The 21,559-nt window shown below is 41.4% G+C and overlaps 1 protein-coding gene across 1 annotated transcript in view; it reads right to left on the reverse strand.

The window, feature by feature from the left end:
• LOC141017550 (1-phosphatidylinositol 4,5-bisphosphate phosphodiesterase beta-4-like) overlaps window positions 1–21,559 on the reverse strand; it is a 69,543-nt gene that overhangs the window by 43,136 nt on the left and 4,848 nt on the right. Inside the window, exon 3 of the mRNA XM_073492241.1 lies at window positions 8,875–8,941. The gene's annotated coding sequence lies outside the window, so the exon portion shown is untranslated. The remainder of the gene's footprint in view (window positions 1–8,874; window positions 8,942–21,559) is intronic.

Raw genomic sequence — 21,559 nt, forward strand, 5'->3', positions numbered from 1 at the left:
ATCAGTGAAGTGAGATGTCTGCACAGAGCCCAAAGGATACAAAAAGGCAACACCCATCCCAGCCACAGTCTGTTCACCCTGCTGCCATCTGGAAAAAGATACAGAAGTATCCGCTGCCAAATTGCCGGCTACTGAGCAGCTTTTTTCCTCAGGCTGTGAGACTCCTCAATTCATCCACCTAAAATAGTTTGTTTTTCTTCTTTTTAAGATGACTAAAACATGAACCTTTAAACTTCATTGCTACCAAACTGTGACTGAACAATAGTTGAAGATGTTTGAGAAAGACATCAACAAACAATTTCCAGAATAATTCTCTGACTATTACGTGCTTCATGACTCATTAATAAAACAATTATATTCATAATTTTGCTGCATCACATCATATTACCAATAAAATTGCATCTTTGGAATTAAAAATTAACCAGCACATTGGCAGACAATATGGAAAGAAAGCTATGACGAATGTGGCTGCTCCCTACTGCTGTTGTTTTTAGATGAGACGAAAGAAAGAAGTAGACAGGGCGTGATTTGGAAAAGAGGATGAAAATAAAAAGGGGAGTGAAGCATTAATTGTCTCAGGATTTTTAAATGGACCGCATGTTTTTCTATGGACGTCATGCATAAAGCAGGACACAGACTTATACCTGACCAATCTGATGGGTGCAGATGTCTGTATGGTTATTTTACAGCAGCCTGGTGAATATGCTACACAGTATTTAACAAAGGTAAACACAGAGCCTGTTTCTACTGCACTGCGTGAACGTCCATCTCACCTCAACACATTTGCACAATGTACCAAAGAAGAAGCTCATTTGAAAGTCTGAAAAATACCAACATGTCATATTTGCACAAGTCCCTGCCGAGAAAAACCAAGCCCCTAGAGCGTTCACATAGAGTACACACACCTGCAGGGAAACAGTGCTGAGTAGGATCAGTAGGGGGGAGGCAAGGATGAGAGCAAAGGGGAGGAAATGATGGGAAACCCAGAGGCCAGAGGGAGCAACACTGCACTGTGTATGTATTTGTATTGTAGCGATGATATTGTAGCATGTATCCAGTATTTGCACTCAGGGGGAAAGCAAGATGGAAAAAAAAGCACACACCTCAGGCCAACTGGTTTAGTTAAACAGTCTATGTTATGACCGCCGGCAAGACAACCACCAACCAGGATACACAGAACAAAAAGAAGAAGACACGCACATGCACAATATCCTGGAAGCAAACTTCAACAGGTTGCCCTTCTCAGGGGACATCGATTGAAGGTCTTTGACAGACTACAACATTGCGGTGGTGGCAGGTTTGTTTAACTGCATTACCAATTATTGAATTAGATTAGCTCTATCCCCTATCAGACAGAATCCAGTTAGCAGAAGGGTTCATGTTTGCCCATACAGCACATGCTGCACACATCTGTTACACACAGCTCATGCCGTGAGACACAGAGCAATACCATAAAAATGCTGCTGTTTGCACTGCATGAAAGTAGTCTTTAATTAAATGAGAGCCCTTAGCAAGGCATACAGTGTTTTTATAACTCTAAGAAGACCTCTGTTCTCTAAACAAACAGCACATATGGCAGTGAAATCAATGTTACAATGGCCTGCTTCTGTTTTTACATTTCATTTAGTCATTACACAGCAGGGCGGTGTAAGAGGGGGCAGTGATCGCTAAGCAAACATGTACTTACCTTAACAAGGATGGAGATCCTGTGTGCGTGAAATGTGTCAGATGTCTGATTTCACTTGCTTTCACGTCTCCTCAACTCAACTCTAGCCTGATACAGCATGCCAACTTGTGGGCAACACGTTACTACATAAATCCTGGCACGCAGGGAACACTTTCTGAACAATTTGAGAAGAAGAGCTGCGGGACTGAGGAAACAGTAAGCAGGAGAGTCAGTGGAAAAGCTGAATGGTGAGACCAACCACTAATCACTACTGAAATTCCCTTTTCGCTCGTTTCAATTGATCCACATTTGGGCTCCACTTTGCTCACTGAGGTGTCAACTGAGGTTTCTATGGCCCCTCAAGCTGTGTGTGACTTTGTGTGTGTATCCTAGCGTATGTCTGTGTGTATCCTAGCGTATGTCTGTCCATGTGTCTCCTAGTTTGTCTTTATCCACACCTGTTTGTGTCAGCTCGTGTGTGTACACTTGTTTTCTTTAACCCTGTCAGCCCACAGAGTCTCTAACAAGGCTGTATGCCATTATTATTTAGAGGATTCCTACAGCAGCGACAACTTACAGCCCACAATAGGGTGCCACGTGGCATGCCATCAAGTTCACAATGAAAATAAGTTGATTCACAGTGGAACTTTGCATGATGGGAAAAATTAGGTTGTCAGTAACAGGGAAGGCTGAAGCAGGGCTGTGATGGAAAGATTGTAAATTGAATCAACAAACTGTGTATGAAAAAGGGGGTTTAAAAATAAACAAGCAGCAGTTTTTCTTCCTTCATAAACAGGACCCAACCTGCCTCCAGTTAACTTATTACAGGCTCCTTGTGGACGTCAAGGAAAACTTAAGTGCACTTTATTACTGATGGCACTTCTTGTGTTTGTTGTAAATTAACCAGTGTTGGGCAAGTTACTTTCACAATGCAATATATTACATATAACTAGTTGTGTTAAACACACAACAGCCTATATTAATATGGTCATGCACAGTGGATGGATTAAAAAAACAACAATAAACTCAACTGCTAAAAATAATGTGTTACTGTAACAAATTGCTTTTGTAACGCGTTACCCCAACACTGAAATTAACTTAGGAGAGACTTCTTTATAAAGAAGACATCCACTGCCTGAGAGGTTTGATTTTGTCCCGAAGAACCATTGCAACCCACTGATGTTTCCTTCAAAACACCAAGTGCCAAAATAACCTTGAGCAAGGCACACAACTTGAGGGAAATTTACTCAGTAGATTATGGGAAAATCAAGGATTAAGGATTGTTTAGTGTCCATGTAACTCAAAACAGATGCCAGCTTGTTACAGCTCTCCATACTCTTGTTCTTAAAGTACAAATTCTGCAACATTCATTTTGGTAGAGATGATGTTGATGAACCAACTTTCTCCTATTAAGAATTCTAACCTTTTGGTGTGTGTAACAGGTCACATAAGCCTTTCTCAAGAAAACAAAGCCTGAAAAAGTTTGACTTTTCTTAAGAGGACTGCTAAAGTTTATTTTGAAACCTTTACACTTTTGTCTCTGAGGTTGACCAGTCAAGCAACAATCTGATCACGCATTAATGAAAAAATGCGTCCTCTATGCTGAGTTGTTGGAGAGAGATATAAAGTAATTGCCAGTTAATAGAAATAAGCAAGAAAAAATGCTTATGTCTGTTGGCTGATATATGCTTTTCTTGGGTTATATGTACACAATTCCGTAATCACCATTTGTTTCTCTAGGACTTTGGATGAGAAAGTATTATGCTGTTGAAAGGAAAAATGACTTTTTCCAAGCCAAATGACCCTCTGCTACCCTCTTCTTTGCCTTTTATAGTTGAGGATCACCCTGCTCACTCATGCTCCTCGGTCCTGGGTTACATAATTAACTTGAGCCTGGGATGGAAACTGGCTGTCTTTCAATCACAAACGCTGACTGAACTGTGGTCGGACAGAACATACGTGCACACACACGCACTTACTGAACCACACACGTGCAAATATTATACATAACACATGCCCAGATGTCAACAGGAATAAGACGTTCCCACATTCAAATACAGCAGTCAGATCTCCCACATGTTCAAACACAAGACCTTTGTCGGGTCAGTTTCCAGGGTTCATCCCTACTGAACAGCAGAGGAGGATGTAAATTAGTTCCCATACTGGGACACACACATCCACATTCTCAAAGAGTTCTATATATAGTCATCCACATGCAGCCTCTGCCAAATTGAGTTACACAAAGAATTTAACACATGGCCTAATGGACGGAGCATCCACCTCATAAATTATGACCTAAAGCCTCTGCCAAATGGTGGTTATTAGTGTGTGTGTGTATGCATGTGTCAGAGGCAGTGTGCTGACCTGAGGGCCAATGACTACCCTCACTGAGGGAACACTGAGGCCTGTCAGAGGGAACGAGAGTGAGGGAGGGAAGGAGCTGAGAGAGGGGGTAAGGGCTGTCCCCGGGTTATCAGCAATCTTAATCAGAGGTATTTACAGCGCTGCATGTTTGACTGTGTTTGTGCATGTGCGTGTATGTGTGTGAATGTTTAAAAAGGCACTTAGTCAGGGAGTTCCCTGGACGTAATCAAGTCAGGGGCCAGGCTCACGCATTAGCGACTGCATGGGACACAGTTCTCTGGAAGAAACCTCCTCTGTCAACTGTAAACAGAGGGTCTATCTGTATCACAACTACTTTTTATTTGTTAGTAAAACTGATGCACAAGGAAAATGAGGTTAATTAGGACGGACAAATTACAAGAGAGCGGAACAATACCGGACTAAAGCTTCAGGCAGAGAACAAACTATCAACAAAGCTGGAAAATCTTGTACATCACTCGGGGAATCCCTGTTACAATAAAGTTTTCAGCAGCTTTGTATGGGTAAAAGAGTCTAAAATACAGACAGAAATGTGCGGTCTTTGCACAGTGATGAATATGTGTAACTGAAGCCTCCAAATGGAATATGGAAAAGGCCATTTTTCATGAGGTGATGGTGAGGAGATGGTATCCGTGTCTGGTTAATAATAGAAACGTCACACCGGAACACCGGTATTAGAAAGACTTAAATGTCCATGCAGTTGATTTTAAACAGTGTGTGGACACAGCATGGGGGAAAATAGGGAACATTTTTTAAAAAAGCACAGAGGAGCGATGTGAACTTATTTTCTTTTGTTTCACTCTGGCTCAGAAAGTGGCAATCAAATAAAATAATTTTCATTGAACACAAACATTAGGTCCAGATTTGGCTCTGTTATTTGCAGAAATTAGGTTTACAGCTTCAACTCTTCAATAAGGAGTAGCTTAGGCCAGGGCGATAAAACAATAGTAAAATACTCACTAGCTTCATGTATATGCATTAAATGCAAAGCAACTTGAAAGCACATAGCAAATACACCTATCATACCCCTTGATAATGGAGCATGCTACGAGTGACACATGAACAGTCACATAACAGGTGTGTAGTTTGGCTGCGTCATCGCAATGTGACTGACAACAGAAGAGAGTGTCAGAGGTGTTACAATGGATCCCACCACAATTCTCACAAGAACAGCCTGTAAAAACTGGTAACTCACACAATGCTGGTGACTCACTCAGGTAAATATTTGCTTTTCTTGTGGCCTGATAAGGCGGCCTACAAGCGGCAGCCCCGCCAGCAAACACAACGACCCCTTCGGCCTCTGTCCTGGTCTTCTGCTGCTCCTCTCAGTGTCACTCATCCTCTGGAGCAGCTCTTCAATGCTCCGCCTGCCGCTCCCCCGCCATCCGGCCTTTTTGCTTTACCTACAAGCCCAGAGAACCTGCACCTGCGATGGCAAAAGTGGTCATACTTTTGGCTAATTAAGATCCCTATATTAAAATTCCTGAAGTCACGTGAGGACACAACCAGAATCTAACTCAGGGCTAAATCTAATCTTGGCATAAATGGATTGATGTTTCACTTGGAGGTGGTGAAGGAAGGTGCAGGTCAACCTGCAAGAGTCTGTTAATTTGGGCATGGATGTTAGATAACTGGCCTTTGCAGAGGGATGCCTGCAGAGTAAAAATACATAAATTATCCAAAGATTACTATGTTACATCACACTCTGTGCTGCTCTGCGCTGTGCCGCACTGTGCTGCGTGTGTGACGGTCTCATTTAGACCAGATTAGGAGGTCGAAGGTTCGGTTTGCCCAGCTACACATACCCTGCTGAGGGCTCTTCAAGGGCCAGGTTTGCCCAAACATGGTCAAAAATACTGTGGATACACATACACACACACAACATATTCTGGTTGACCTATGTGAAGTGTGTGAGAAGCCTCCGGATTTCATTTGAAAAGGATTAAATTTTCCTCAGATAAACTCAATCAACTCTAAGTTCACTGTTTGTGCAAGCTGCTGCAAACTGGCACCATAGGGTACCTGTGACAGCACTTCAAGGGGATTAAAATGTCTCAAAGTAATGGATACACAATGAAACAAACTCCATTCAGGGAGAGCATCGTCCCGTCCGAAATGCTGACCCAAGATGCAGCGTTCCACCTGTCCATTTCAGAAGGCAGCACAAAGGAATGAGGAACAACCCAGCAATATAGAAGGAGAAAATGAGTGATTAATAGAGGCATGAGAGTTTGAGACAACTCAGCAGGAGGAGGACAGGGGGGAGGGAGTAGGGGTTTCTCAAAAATATGGGATTTCTCCTATTGCCCAAATAAGTACCTATTAAAAGGGAATTTGTGCCCTGCTGAGCTGCCAATAAGGCAGCCAGGAGAAAGGAGCTGTGGAAATAGAACATGTCCATATAGAGAGGGGAGCTGTGGAGAAAGGGAGCAGGAAGGGGGCAGGGGTTAAATGCTTCCCCAGAATGTGTGCTTTCCACTGGCGTAAGCCCAGTGAAAAGAGTCCCTGAGTCCCCTGCTGACTGACACAGCCTGAGGGCCTACTGTGAGCATGATTGAGCACAGGCAGCTCAACCATCGCCAGCTTTTAAATCAGCTCCACATTCAAGTGCCATGTTTACCAATGTTTGAAAGCACTAATGCCGAGAGACTGGAGATTTTTCATCAGGCTCTAGAACTTCAGTCAACATCGGTCTTATCCCAGGCGGTGAGTTTTTGACTACTACACTGGCAGAGGAAAAGAGAGAAGACAAAAACAGAAAGAGGAAAACCTGCCTTGACAAACACCCCACAGATGTTGCTCCTCTCTGACACCACTGGTCTCCATAGCAACCCTACTGGGCAGTAATAGCCTCTGGCTCGTTTGGCTGCAGCGGCGTCACGAAGACGCGCACACACATACACCACGCACACACACAGACAGCCACATTTCTGCCTCTGAATGGGATCCCAGTGTGTATTTATAGAGGCTGAGGGACACACTAGCCCACCCAGCCCAACCACCCCCTCGGGCCTTACTGGAGAATACACATATCTAAACAGAGAGCATCTACCCCAGTCATTAAAAGCTCTGGGCACACACGTACACACACAGCCATAAAAACAGATCCACCAAGTCCCTCGATTCTAGTAAACAAGCACTGTAATTGGCGACAACAGATAGCTTGGAATTAAATATTAGAGCTAGCTCATCTTAACATGTAAAAATTGAGCTCTTCTCTGCGTTTTGAATACAGAAGATAACTTTCTGTCACAAATGCTTGTCTATTACAACATTCTGCACAACATAGTTTTCATTCAGAGCTAAACCCTGTCAACAGGCGTCCTTGGCACTAGGATCCATCCTGTTAGAGTAGTTACAGATGAATACAGAGCTGATGATTTTTATGTAACAAGATCAGATCTATCCATGTCTAGTGTAAACAGAGTGTTTAAGTCAAGTGTCCTAGACATCATTACCTTTCATGTGAAGCACCAGGAAAAAATAATCATTTAAACTGAAGTGAATTGACATGCAACAGGTGAGGGGTTGCCGCAAGGCCAGCTGGCGATGCAGTGAGACAGCAACTCGTTTAGCGATATTAACATGTGTGTCACAGAGATCTGATGAGATCCAGAGATCCATGATCATTCAAAGAGGAGCCTTAACCCATAGGTGTCATTTACGCTAAGGACACTGGGGACATTGCTAAGAAACAGCCTGCATCATGTGCAGTCAAACTGTCATTACCTCTGCAAAGGAGGTTTCCACCCGTGTCCATTGGTTTGTCAGCAGGATTACACAAAAACTACTGACGACATTTCCACGAAACTTGGATGGAAGATAAGTCTCGGCCCAGAATACGGCCAATTAACTTTTGGTGCAATTCCGGATAATTCCGACGGATTCAGGAATTTTTTCTCACTTTCTTTCACAGTGGGCAATCTTGTCGGAAAAAAATCAGGCATATTTAGGTGTCTGGTGTCTATGAGTGACTACAAAAGGGGGATGTTGGGCATTGGCAAAGGTATGCGCTCCACTGAGTGCCCTTCAAGTTGTTCATTAGATAACAGATGTAAGAAGCATAGATGGTGAAATCAGAATGTAATGCATGAATCTCATGCTTAGAATGAGTCATGACTGGCTGAACTTGATTCATGAACTCTTAAGAAGGATTTGTTTCTCTAACCTTTAAAAGTATGCATGACGTCTGTTCAACGTTGTGCGTCTTTTCATATTGTCTGTTCTGGGTAGCCCTTTGATGTGCCATTATGCAATTTTCCCCAAAAGTATCTTCTCGGACTTCACACAAATCCCCCATTATACCCAGTACAAGTACCATTAAAAGTATTTTCTTCGTCAGAGCCCTTATGTCCCCCTACTTTTCAACACAAAGTGACACCTTTGTCCATACCCGTCCAGATTTATTAAAGTAGGGTTAGAGCAAAAACATGAAATATTACCTGTGGTTGAGACGTAGTTTCTGTTTTACCAATTGAAACAGTTCAATACTAGTTCCTAATCTTACCACATAGTTAAAAATGTGACTTCATCCCATTCGGTTAAGAATTAAAATTTGATTTCTGACATCATCTGTTGGACTAGTGTGGAAAAAAACACACTAATACTCATTGCATTCATCAGAGGTGTGTCTACTGTGCTACAAAGACTGCTGACTTCACTCACTGTCTTTACATGTACATTAAAAGGAAACTATGCTCTATTTCATAAAGGTGACATCAATTTGCAGTTCAAGCCAGGCAGAAAACTGATGGTTACGTAAAGGACTAAACATCACTGGAAGCCTCTGCATTGTATATGTGGGAGTTGAATCTGAGTGTACTTACCAGGTGACGGACAGAGGGACAGAAAACTGAGGGGAGGGGAAACACTGGAGGACAGCACTGGACCACTCTAAAAAGAAATCAATAGAGAAAAGAGGAGAGGGTGGGGTGAGGAACAAACAAAAAAAGACAAAAAAATAAATTAGAGAAGTGTAATTTGCAGATATCCAAAGACTCCATTATTCAGCCTCATCTTGTACACTTACAGTGATATTACAGATGCTCGTGATGCCTTCAGGGGAGACACTGACACACAAACAAGCACGTCCCTACACAAGCGCTCGCACGCACAACACACACTGGGGTGTAATCAGGCTCTTCATCCTAACTGGCTTGTGCAGAATTTTAATCATTCCTCTGGCTTCTGCTTAATAAAGTTTTAATAGGAAGCAGCTTCCCTTAAGAAAGGCTGCCTCCGTCAGAGAGAGCAGCGAAAAATGAGCTGGCAAATTAGACAAACGGCACCACCTCCGCATCTGCTCTGCTGTAGCCGTCGAGTGGTAGGTATGTCACTGAGGATAAGACAGTTTACTAAAAGGTTGAAATGTGAACGTAAACTACAGATTGGGTCAAAGCGACAGACAGAGAGACGGAGCGAAACAGGAACAAAACTATAGATGGAAAGGAGGATAATCCTCCACTTGGCAAGCCGTTTCCTATCCTTATGTCCTCAGCGAAGACAAGATAAATTCCTCAACATTTCCTGTGCTTAGCAGTGAAATGGCTTGTGTCTCTCCTCACCTCATCATCACAGCCCCATCTTGCTTTGCCCAGTGCAGAACAGGAATTTGGGCGGTAATTGTTTCTTTATACAATCACTCTGCAGGATAGATTTCAACGACTATCTAAGTTTAAGATAGATTATCCACGTTTATTAATGTTGATTTTATAAGATGAGGAAAAAAAATGTATCCTGTGACTGGCCCGATTGGTCCGTTTCTCAAGGCTCATCATACAATATATCTTTTCAGCTCAATGTCCTACATTAACTTTAATCATTCTTAATGTTTTAGGGATGCACAACATACGTATATTGGACTAATAAATTATCGGCCTGCTATTGGAAACTTTATATAATCGGTTATATATCGCTATCGTTGAAGTTCTAGCCAATAAATCAACACTAACACTAATTAAGTTGGTGGCTGTTTTCCCCTTGATAGTTGGTTTGCATCTTCTGATGTTTACAAAAGCATTTTGAACATGTTTACAAATGACTAGCCACAATTTTTAATACACTTTTAACAAATACAGCTTTCCCACTGCTAAGCATCCATGCTAGATGTTATCCTGGAAACATTTGCCAATTTTCATCAGACAGTAATTCACCAGCTTTTTGCTTATTTCCTGGATAGCAATTTCCTGAGGTCAAAACGGTTTCAGCACATTTCCCTTCTTTCCAAAATGTGGACCAAAGCAGTATTAAAGACATACCACCTTTACCATAAAAATATATTACTACAGCTAAGTGCTAAAATGAAATTCTAACACTTTACTGTAATTCAAAGGCGTTCTTAACAGCTTCGTTAGAATACCATCTTATTTAGATTGTAGTCAGCACAATTGAATCACTACTAATAATCTAATAACATGATTCTATACTGTTTTGTTTCCTTAAAAGCCATTATATTTTCTAGGAGCTAAAAACATACACAGTAGCATCCACTTCCATTCCTATGTGACACAGTGTATGGTCGACTGGATACTTATTAGGCTCTCTTTGGGGGATAAATAGATGCAGTGTGTAATCATCTGACAGTGGTGTAAAATGAACAAACTGTGCCTCGAAGCCAACGTTAATCATTAATATGAAGGGCAGCATATTTATTGAAAACATTCATCAACCGAAAATGATTTACGTCATGAGGGAATTACACACACAAAAAAAATCAATCAGTAATCAGGAACTGATTTTAGGAGTCGATATTTCGTCAAGGAGTAATTTGCCATTGATCCACTCAGTATTGACACTGCTCCTTACATTCTGTCTTGGGAGTCATCGGCCTCCCATTTATCCATCTATCTCTCTTTCTCTCTCCTCATGTGTATGAGCCTCTCCCACAGTGGCAGCTTATGTGGATCAAATATTCTACATGTCAAGTGGCCTCGCTGGCCGAAAGCTGTTCACAGGCCTGTTCAGCCAGGGGAGAGGATCAGTGGGTGCACTCTGCACCAAAAAAGGGAAACCATGTCATGTATGCAGAGAGCAGTTTTTATGTTCCTGTGAGCATTTTGATGAGAAAACAGCAGCAGGATCCAGAGGGACAGATGGACAGCTACCGTAAATAGATAACGGAAAGACAGACGATGGATGCACACATTCTTTCTTTGAGTATAAAATAAACTCATCAGAAAACAAACTAAAAGTACATACATATACACACAAGCAGCTGGCTTGTAGCGAGCTCCAACAAATTATTATTTTCATGATTGAATGTTTATTCCGGCCAAATGGACGTCTACAAGTTGCTTCTTTTGTCCATCCAACAGTCCAAAACCCAAAGACTTCATTTACTGTCATAAATGACAAAGAAGTGCAGCAAATATTTACAATTAGGGAGCTAGAACCAGCAAGTGTTTGACTTTTTAGTTGATAGCCCTTTAGGAGCCGGGTGTGCCAGGACCTAGACCTTCATACTAAACAGTGGCACTTGTCTTTGCTGAGGAACAGGGATGTGGTCCTCAGCTGCTGGACCTTCTGCCCTGTTATTTCACAATCATCTGTCCAATCAAGTACTGTTTGACTGCATGTGTGAAAATACACTGATACTTAACTGAGGAGAGGAGGCTCGCTGCTGCGCATCACTCCGTGTCCATGGATCAGGGAGGACGGGTCATAAAAAATATGATTCTGATTCATAGCGGGTTGCAGGTGGGTGAAATGCTTCTTTAATGAGGAAAATATTAATTAAGTTATCGGCAGTGATTCTCTAGCAACGGAAACGTTACGTGTATCTCTGCGCACGAGGAACAGTGTATAAATGTTATTGATTATTCAAAACTCCTGACTCGCCGACAGGATCGGTTGGTATTTCATGTTTATTTATGTTCTGTGCTCTTTTACACAACAAAAGCGCACACTCACAGTCCAAAATCATCATTGGCGAAGCTTAAAGTTTAACTATGTTTCCCTTGGCAAGTTTATAACTACAGCTATTAGTTTTGCTGATTAAATATTACTGCATGCATAGATGTGTTTAAAATAACTGAAAGCAGCCTCTGTGATCGTAAAATAAGAGTGTACACGTGTTTTGAACCCGCCCGTGTGGATGCTCTCCAATCAGAGAGAAATGATCAGACAAAGCACTCAGATCAGCAGATTAGGCGCTGATATTTCCCTAATGAACCGATTATGAAAGGTACACACCAGCCCTCTCGATCTGATTGAAAATTCATTCAGATTTAGGTAGTTACATGATGTATTTCTATTCTGATTGGGCTACTCGTCTGATCATTCATGGAATATTACGGTCCATGTAAACACAGCTATAATTTTATTTAAAGCAGCAATGTTTAGGCTATAGCCTTTTGCCTGGCAACCTCCATCCATCAAAGTGATAGATACAAAAATATCCAACATAGACTCTCTCCTTCTACCCTTTGTGTGTGTGTTAAGAGCATGTGCCTATTTTTAGAAGGTGCTATTCTAAGTAACATACAGCGGTGCGGTAATAATTCCTTTGATTAGGGCAACAGGTAAGAGGCTGGTAATCTCACCCCTGCCTGCAAGAGGATTTAAACCGTGTAAACAGTGGCAGCTCCACCATCATCATCATCACTCAACCAGCGACAGCTCTACAGGGGAACCACACAGGGGTGCTGATTAAAAGGACAGCACTGTTAACACAGCCAACCACACACACACACACACACACACACACACACACACACACACACACACACACACACACACACACACACACACACACACACACACACACACACACACACACACACACACACACACACACACACACACACACACACACACACACACACACACTCCCACAGGTATCACAAAATGGGATATGGCAGGGGAAGTGACATTATCCATGTAACCTGGAATAGCCTAAGCTATAAATAACACAAACCTTTACAGACACATGTAGGAAAAATGTGGTTATAGAACAAAAGTGACCTGTACTTGTAACGCCTAGAATATATTCAGTCAAAAGTAAATAACTGGTGACTAGAAGAGTGACGGACACCAAAATGTCTGTTCTAAGCTAGTTTAGGTGTGAAGAGAATGACCAGGTGGATCAAGAGCTAAAAGCATATGTCTCCGCCTCAGGACATCGACCCAGCCCATCGCCTGGCACGCAGCTCTCTGCGGGACTTACTGTTGGCTACTTCGCTGCCACGAACCGCACCTGTCAGGGTATTGAGAGGACAACTCTCATGTCATCCCCGATGTCAGCTGTCTTTCCTTTTCTATATTGCTGTTTCGAGAGTCGCTGTCACGGGGACATCAAACAACACCAACCCTCTTGACGGAGGAGCACTCTGAGAAAACCCCGCCCCCTGTTTATCAGGCAGCTGTGTCCCATAGGGCGATGGGGGTTTCTGAGAGAGTTAAAGTAAAGTATTGTGGGGTCACCAGACTGGAAAGTAATGAAGCAGGGAGACCTAAAAATAGGGAGGTTTACTTGAACACTGTATCTTCATTTCAAAGCAAAGCTAGACATAAAGGAACACTAAAGAATGATTGAACTGCCTGAACGATATTGGATATTACATAGTATAGTACAACTAAGTAAATCATCACTGTAGTTTGACTTTGAGTCAGTTGAGAAGGTTGATGCCACGCTGGTGTCTGTTCTGTAAAAATGAAGCTACCACCAGCTCCCAGTTATCATAACTTGACATAGAGACTGGAAACAGGGAGAAACAACTAGCCTGGCTCTGTACACGGGTAACAAAATCTGCCTTCTACCATATTTTAAGCTTACTAACACGTTATATCTCGTTTGTTTGATCTGCACACGAAATCGCAATATGGCCAATTACAATATCCAACAGGGGTGGGAATCACAGAGTAACTACAGAGTAGCTACAATACAATTCAAATGATAGTATCACGATACAGAAATCCTGCGATAATCGATACATTGCGAGACAATCATCTAACGATACATCACAACATCAACTGAAGAATTGAAGAAACTGAAGAATATAAAATATCCCCAAAAAAGCAAAGTGCAGGAATTATGTAGTTATTCACTGCATCGTGGTGTCAGTTTCACAGAATTTGACATGAAATTTGACATGACACCACGTACAAACAGAGTTTTGTCTTAGTGCTTAGTGTTAAATTGCCAATATGTCTTGTTTCTTCAGACTTCAATCATCCAATCCACCAAACAACACCAAACAAGAGTCAATAGCAGAATAATCTGTTTGGCAGAGAAGATTTGGCAAACTTTTCATGGGCGCAACCCACATACACAGCTCTGCTGCTCATCCCACAAATGCATGTTCTTTACAAATGTGGCACCATTTAAAAGGGAAATAAACAGGCTTTCCAATGGTATAAGATTTATTGCCAAGAAGCATTGTTACAACAACGAAATAATCTACCAAACACAAATTTCCTTACTTTTTGTGCTATGTTTATAAACTGGCAAAAGGCTGAACTGTTTAACGGAAGGATACAGCTATGCCTCACTCTAATCTTTTCAGTCTGTGTAAATCAATTTTACAGATGTTTACACCCTGGGGAGTTAATGAATTAGTGACTCTGGTCAGTCTAATCTTCAGGGGCGCCTACAGAAATGTTTGCACATCTGTTGCCAATAATAATGGTATCACAAGAGGAAGTGATATGATATATTATATGCACCAGTGCAACCAATGTGAAAAGTCAGTATTAGAGCCCTGCTGTGCTGATATTTTGTCCCACCCCTACAACAAACAATTATAAATTAAGCACTGTGTGTAGCGGTGCTTGTCATCATCATCATCATCATGCAATCATGCTTGTTTGGTACAGACTCCAGCAAAAGCCACATCATCACCAACAAGTTTGAATATTTTTCAGGGAAAATTAAATGCAAAAATTACCATGACTATCGCAGTCAGAATTTCTGTAAAAATAATCAAAATAGATTTGTATGTTTTGCATAACGTTAAGCCCTCATTATGTATTTTCATCACTGCAATGTTGCCAGCTGAGACTTATTTACATATTTGTATTCCTAATGGTATCAATCTTCTCTTCAGACTCTCTGCAAGTGACGAAGACGATTTCCCCAAATGTTTTCCCGGATTTTTAAAATGTAAAACTTCTACATAAGAGTTTTAACAGCCTGTCACAGTTCTGTGTGATTCTGTATCCGTCCTCAAATTCGCTTCTTCGTGGCCCGGGTCATAAAATGTGTTGTTTGTTTGGCTAAAATAAATAAATATACTGCGGGCCACTACTTTTGGACACATATTGCATAATCTGCAGCACCAGCTGGTCCTATTATCTGAAGTGATCTCTAACATTTAGAGAAGGCCTTAAAATGATGAAACATTTAGCATTTCAGTTTCTGCCAAAATTCACCGGAACGCTATTCTGACTGCTGGTTTTGTGATTTGTGATTTCATGATGATAGTAATATTTTCTGCCTCATTCTTATCATGGGAAATGTGGCCGGTGAAAAATTATAAGAATATGCCTTTAAATATCTACCAAATATCTACATTATACGCAATCCAGAAGACCAGCAATGGCTTGAACGGAAGGAACGATTTGAAAACTTCACTTTCATTAGAACACTGGTGAAATTTGAAATGGGAGGTAAAGACAAAAGGCGAGGCGTCCTGAGAGAAGCAGAGAACGATGGTGGAGGAGAGGAAGGCAGGAAGACAAAGAGAGAGATGCACACGCACCAAAACATTTCACATACACTTTGACGTTTCAATTTTTCCTGTTCTCTGTGATGCTGTCAGGAGCCAGCTCCCTGAGGGCCAAAGAGAGAGAGGCAGCCAGAGAGAGTAGAAACCCAGGCAGAGAGAAAAGGTGAGAGGGAGAGCTTTTCTACTTAGTGACTCATAGAGAGCACAGAGCGAACAACACTCCTTTTGCCTTGGAGAATGACGGACGACTGTCTTTAACAAGGACAAAATTAGGTCTGGGTCTCTCCGTGCACACACACACCACACACACTGGGTGGGAGAGCACTTCTCCCCTTCGACCAGCTAATTAGTGGATTACATTAGCAGTGATGGAGTCCAGGGTGCCAAGCCACTTACAGTGACACGTTCTTTATGACCAATGATAGGAAACCATTCAACCTCAGCTAATACTGAGAGCTATTATACAGCATAATTTGCGCCTGAATGACACGGAGCACTGTATAGATGAAACCTCTGCAAACATCTGGTGTATGAGAGGGAATGTGGCCTTGTTCGAGAACAGCGGTGAGATGGATAAATGATATAAAGAAAGCAAAACGTTCTCTGTTCTCTCCGTTAGTTTGTGACTCTCGGATTGAAACTCAGTATTTGATACAAATTATGATCGTCATTTTATCAGCGATAGCTATTCAACTGCATTCTGCAATTACCTCCCTATACAGTATGTTGGTTTTAATTGTTGCGAACACAATTGCACAATTTCCTGTGCTGGATTCAAATTGCCGACCTATGCACAAGGGGCTTCACAGGAAACGAGGCATTCATGTAATCTATGTCATCGGTATAAGCCTCACTGTTGACTGTTCACTCTTCTATCACCAAACCAGTGCTGTGCCTTACTTCTAATGCAAACAGAATATTTTTGCTTTAACATTAAAAGCATTGAACCGGTGAAACATTGGCTTTTAAGGTCTATTGTAGAAATCAAAGGAACCGTAATGTATTTGTCACTGGTATTAGCGCTGACCATTAAAGATGTGCCTTCAAAGCAACTGTCATTTTCTGCCTTTTCTCTGTCACACGATGAATTTTAATTTTTGCAAAAGAGTAACAGAAGGACGGATCACAGCAAGCTTTTAGATGAAGAGCTGAACACCTCCAACTCTTCAGCAAGGTAGCAAGTCATTCAACTGTACTCTGCTGTTGTTTGGCTGTGCTGTAAGCAGATACACCAGCTGCTCCTCTGCAGTATTTCTGAAAAAGTAGCAGTTAAATAAAGTGCTCCTGGACCTGTGGTATTAGACAACACTTGATGTTATTACAGTAACCACAGCCAAATCAATCAGGGCTGCAATTCTCAGGATTTTAACTGTTTTGCTGGATATTCATTCTCTAAGCAAGTGGCATTAAGAAAAGGTTTTCCATCTCAGAGACAGAGCCTTTGAAGATTTCTGAGGAAATAAAAGAATAAAGAAAACATTTTTATAGATTGTTCATAGGCCTCATTAATAAACGTTGCATGTGCACAAAATTAAGTTGTATGCCTTTTTAAAAAAAATAAAAACTCTCACTCATGCATATGTACATAAACTGGAGAAATGAGAAACTGAGGCTCAGATGGCAGACGGATGAAATGCCAGAAAACACTTGAAATTAATACTGTTATGTAAAATAAACCAATAGTTCATTTGCAAAACCAGATAAAAGCCTTTCTTAAAAATGGATAAACAAAAACACCTGTTTAATCCCTGAAGTGCACACAAAAACATGATTTAGGGTAGGTTAATAAACACAAACTAGGATATTTATCATTACACAAGAACCCCACAAAATGTGTTTGTGTAAATAAATATTTAAACACAACTTGAATGTGTATGATTCACTCTCAACAAGGGAATACAAATTACATAGGCTACTTGAGTCATCCAGTGCACATCTTGCACATCTGTGTCCCCCTCCACCACGGCTCCTCTCAGGAGGGATTCCCTGCTAATTCCTGCCAGTTTTTCATCAAGGGGGTGAGCTGCTTGTCCTCATTTCCCAGTAGCTTGGCACAAACATTATGTGTCAGGTTATGCATCCACTTTTACGACTAACCACTTTTAATTTCAGAGCCAGCAGCACTGACTGCGTCGGCCACATGCTGCGGCTCAACGCCTTTTTTGCATTTGTAATGTCCACATTGTGTCCACCCAAGCATCTTTTTTCTTGTCTCGACCACAAAGCTTTGATACTGTGCGAAACGTCTTTTTGCCTTTTTCTCTGCATATGCTATGATCATCTCAATGCACTCAGAACGAATTAATAATAATAAGGGGTGTTTAAGTATTTATAGGCATCTATGGACATTACACGAAGGGTGTAAGGTGTGCCACATTTCTTGTGAATTGTAATTCATAAAGAGAAACGGGCATAGGACGTGTGTGCGCACTGCTATAAATCAGAATATTTTTGTGCACTTTCTGCGTTTCGTCCGTATACAATGTTTCGAGGTGAATCCTACAAACAGTTTTATAAACGAGGCCCTGATCTCAGGCTCGACTATGCAAGACTGTCCTCATGAATTTCGCATGTCTGAAAGGATTTCAGAATTTCTAGACCTGATTTTGAAAATGACTACAACAATTTCTTTTGTTGTGTTGCACTACAACGAATCTAGTCATGCAAATTTTCTTCCCATCCATTGCTGATTCAAATTCTGGCAGCTTGTATAACTGATCCCCTTCAGCGGAGGCTGCATAAACAAAATGATTGAGCAGATTTTAAGACAAGTAAGATAACTTCATTGCTTTCTATGAGACCTAAGTGACTAAAGGGGCATGGAGACAAAGTGTGATGAAGCTTCTGGGTTTAACAAGTGCAGTTTAGAAACACTGTATATAATATGTGATGTATTCCTTTTCTTCCTCGTGTGGTATAATTGTGTCATTTAGGGAAACAAAATGTCAGTTGCCAAAGTAAGATTTAAAACACTCCTATTATGATGTGCTTTGATTGTGACACTTTTCTAAACTTTACATTACTTCTACAGTTTGTTATGATAGCCATCTAATGGATTCATGTGCTAAGCCCTGAAGTTTGTTTAAATGACATGCGAGAAGTGTCTGATGAAAAATGGCCAAGGGCCTTTGACAAATATCTGGCACTGGTCGGATATCCATGTGGGGGAACTGTTTGTCTGTGATGGTGTGTGTTTACACTCAGCCTAAAAATTGTTTATTTCCTTCGGTCCTAGAGTTCAGGAAGTTTATTGTTTTTAATTTATGAGCTGTAAACTCATAAAAACGCACCACAAAAACACCATTAAAAGTGTACTTTGTCTGTCAATACATAAAACAGATAAGACCAATTAGGCCAATATTAAGTATTTAAATAGTACATGCTGTTCCACTCGGGGATATCTGCATAAAACCAGACATTCCCTTTCAGCCATTAGATTATGCAGGTCAATAATAAAAAAAAAGAGACAATGCTCTGTATTCTGCATTTCAACTTAGCTGAGCAGGATAAGTGATAAGCTCAGCTGCTAAATGTTACATAATTTCTTGGACTTGTTATCTCGTACAGTAGTGGGCTTATTAAAGATGCACTTCTGGGCTGGCGCACGCACACACACACACAGACAAACACACAGACACACAAGTTCTTTCTTTTTTTCCCCCAGCCAGACAAGAGCAGCGCTGTAAAAAAGAAAGAGGAAGAAGCAACATTCCTGCTGTTTATCTAGTCATCTGATCTGGTGAGCGAGTCATGTGTTGGAGCTGTGTTAGAGGCTCGGCAGCATGCTTTAGGCTAACCCTAGCCAAATGTATTCTGCTATGTTCTTATTCTTTTAAACTGCTCTCTGTATCTTAATGTGAATAAGTCCCCCTCTAAAACACACACGCTACCTAACGAAGCCTTTACCACAACCTGGTCATCAAAGGACGACCAAACCAAATCTTGATCACCAGTGATACCAAACCTTAGAGGTTTGGTCTCTTTTAATCAAACAGATAAATCCGTAAGTAAACAGACAGTTTACAATCAATTGATAGATACATGTTCCTAAAGGTTTCTTAATTCCCACCCTCTAATATTGACAGCGTGATGAAAGCGCTAATTATTTTTGCTGACTTCAATGATCCTCGTCAGTGTATTGTAAAGCCCTCTTCTCTCTATTATTGGGCTGGCTGGGTAATAATAGCTATCCAGGAGAGGATGGTGCAAAATCAAGTTTTGCATTCTGGAGCGAAGGTCGACAGTTTAATTGGAAGTGCAAATTGCGTTCACATGTATCCCCATAGTGGATTGAGCCATGGGTAAAGTGAATGCGCACACCGCCAGTGCGTGTGCATTTAAAAAGAGAAGAGGGGGGGGGGGGGGGTTGGAAGGAGGGAAGAAACAAAGAGAGTAGGGCTGGGTAATAGCTCTCCTCTTCGGTTTCAATGTATTTTTAGAGCCACGCGTGTAGCCGAGCTACAATTATTATCACTGAAGTGTTGTTTTTACTCTTCGAAGCCTCTTTCACACAAACCAGGATGCTCCCGCTGACTGCTACTGAATCAGCTAAGCTAACCCTGCCAATTTTTTGTTAAGGAAGAGTAAATATTGACTCGATGACGGCAGCTCCCATCAGTTGGTGTGAGAGGAAGCGGCTCCCTCTCTCTCTGCTGCTGGCTCAGAGTCTGCAGAGAATACCCCTGTCATTATATACACCCTCCAGCCACACTTACCCTTGTAGTGAAGACACGCGCTCTCATCATTGATCTCTCTCTTTCTTTAAGCAGCAGACACTGTGCTCGCATATCAATCTACAACATCTGGACCAGTGAGGGTTGGGGCTGGGTTTTGATTGGTAGTGTTGTATTTGAATCGGGACTGATAGAGTGGAGTTTATCAACGCAGGGAGCAGAGCAGAGGGCAATGCTAGGATTTGCTGAGCCCTTGTACAGTGTCACAGGCCAGTGGATGATCCGTGATGATAATGTGCTTCATGTAGTATCTTAAAAGGTTTGCTTGGTGAGGGCTCACCATGGGTGACCTTGTTAGTTATACCTGATCCTACAAAGATTATGTTCTTCTACTACACAAATCAAGCTTAGGTAGTGCGGCTGAAGTACATGTAGACATTTAAATGTTTTAAACACCACTACTAAAGCTACAAACCAAGCTGTTTCAGCACATTTAGATGAAGCTGTTTTGTTTTTTGATTTTAGAGGGGCCATTTTCTTCCCACTTCATGATTACATTTAAAGATGCAGCTCTTTGAAAGCAACACCTCCTCTGCCTGGATGCAGCCTCGAGTGACTGTCTGTCACATCCATATTTTCAATGAATGTCAAGGGCTGAAAATGCAGCTGAGGGTAGGACAGTGTTTCAGGGAGCTGGATCCATGCAAACATTTGCAGCAGGAGTTGATATACTGTAGGTATGTTGACTCTGCTGCTGGTGTAGATAATGCTGATGCATGACTGCTGCAGCTAGGAACAGCATTTTAGTTTTTGAAACCACATTTCAATGGCCACAAGCTACCCCTGCTCAGGTGAAGATAGCATTGTTGGCTACGGACACATGGGTACAAATAGCATCTTCCATTAAAGTCTCTTTATATGCCTTATTTTTGCCATAGTATCAATGCTTTTTTTTCTTTTCATAAAAAATAACTGCACATCACCGTTTGTAGGATTCAACCCTTCATCCCCTTTCGAAAACAAATTCCATCATCTTCTCTGTTTTAAAAAACTATGGCTCCATCCCAATAGTATTTTCCTGGCAAAGTCCTCTTCATCTACATTTGTCATTCTCAAAATGAAGCAATATCATTTAGGGATGATGAAAATGTATACCTCCCTCATCTATAAAAATA

This window comes from Pagrus major, chromosome 22, assembly GCF_040436345.1.
Source record: "Pagrus major chromosome 22, Pma_NU_1.0".
Lineage (NCBI taxonomy): Eukaryota > Metazoa > Chordata > Actinopteri > Spariformes > Sparidae > Pagrus > Pagrus major.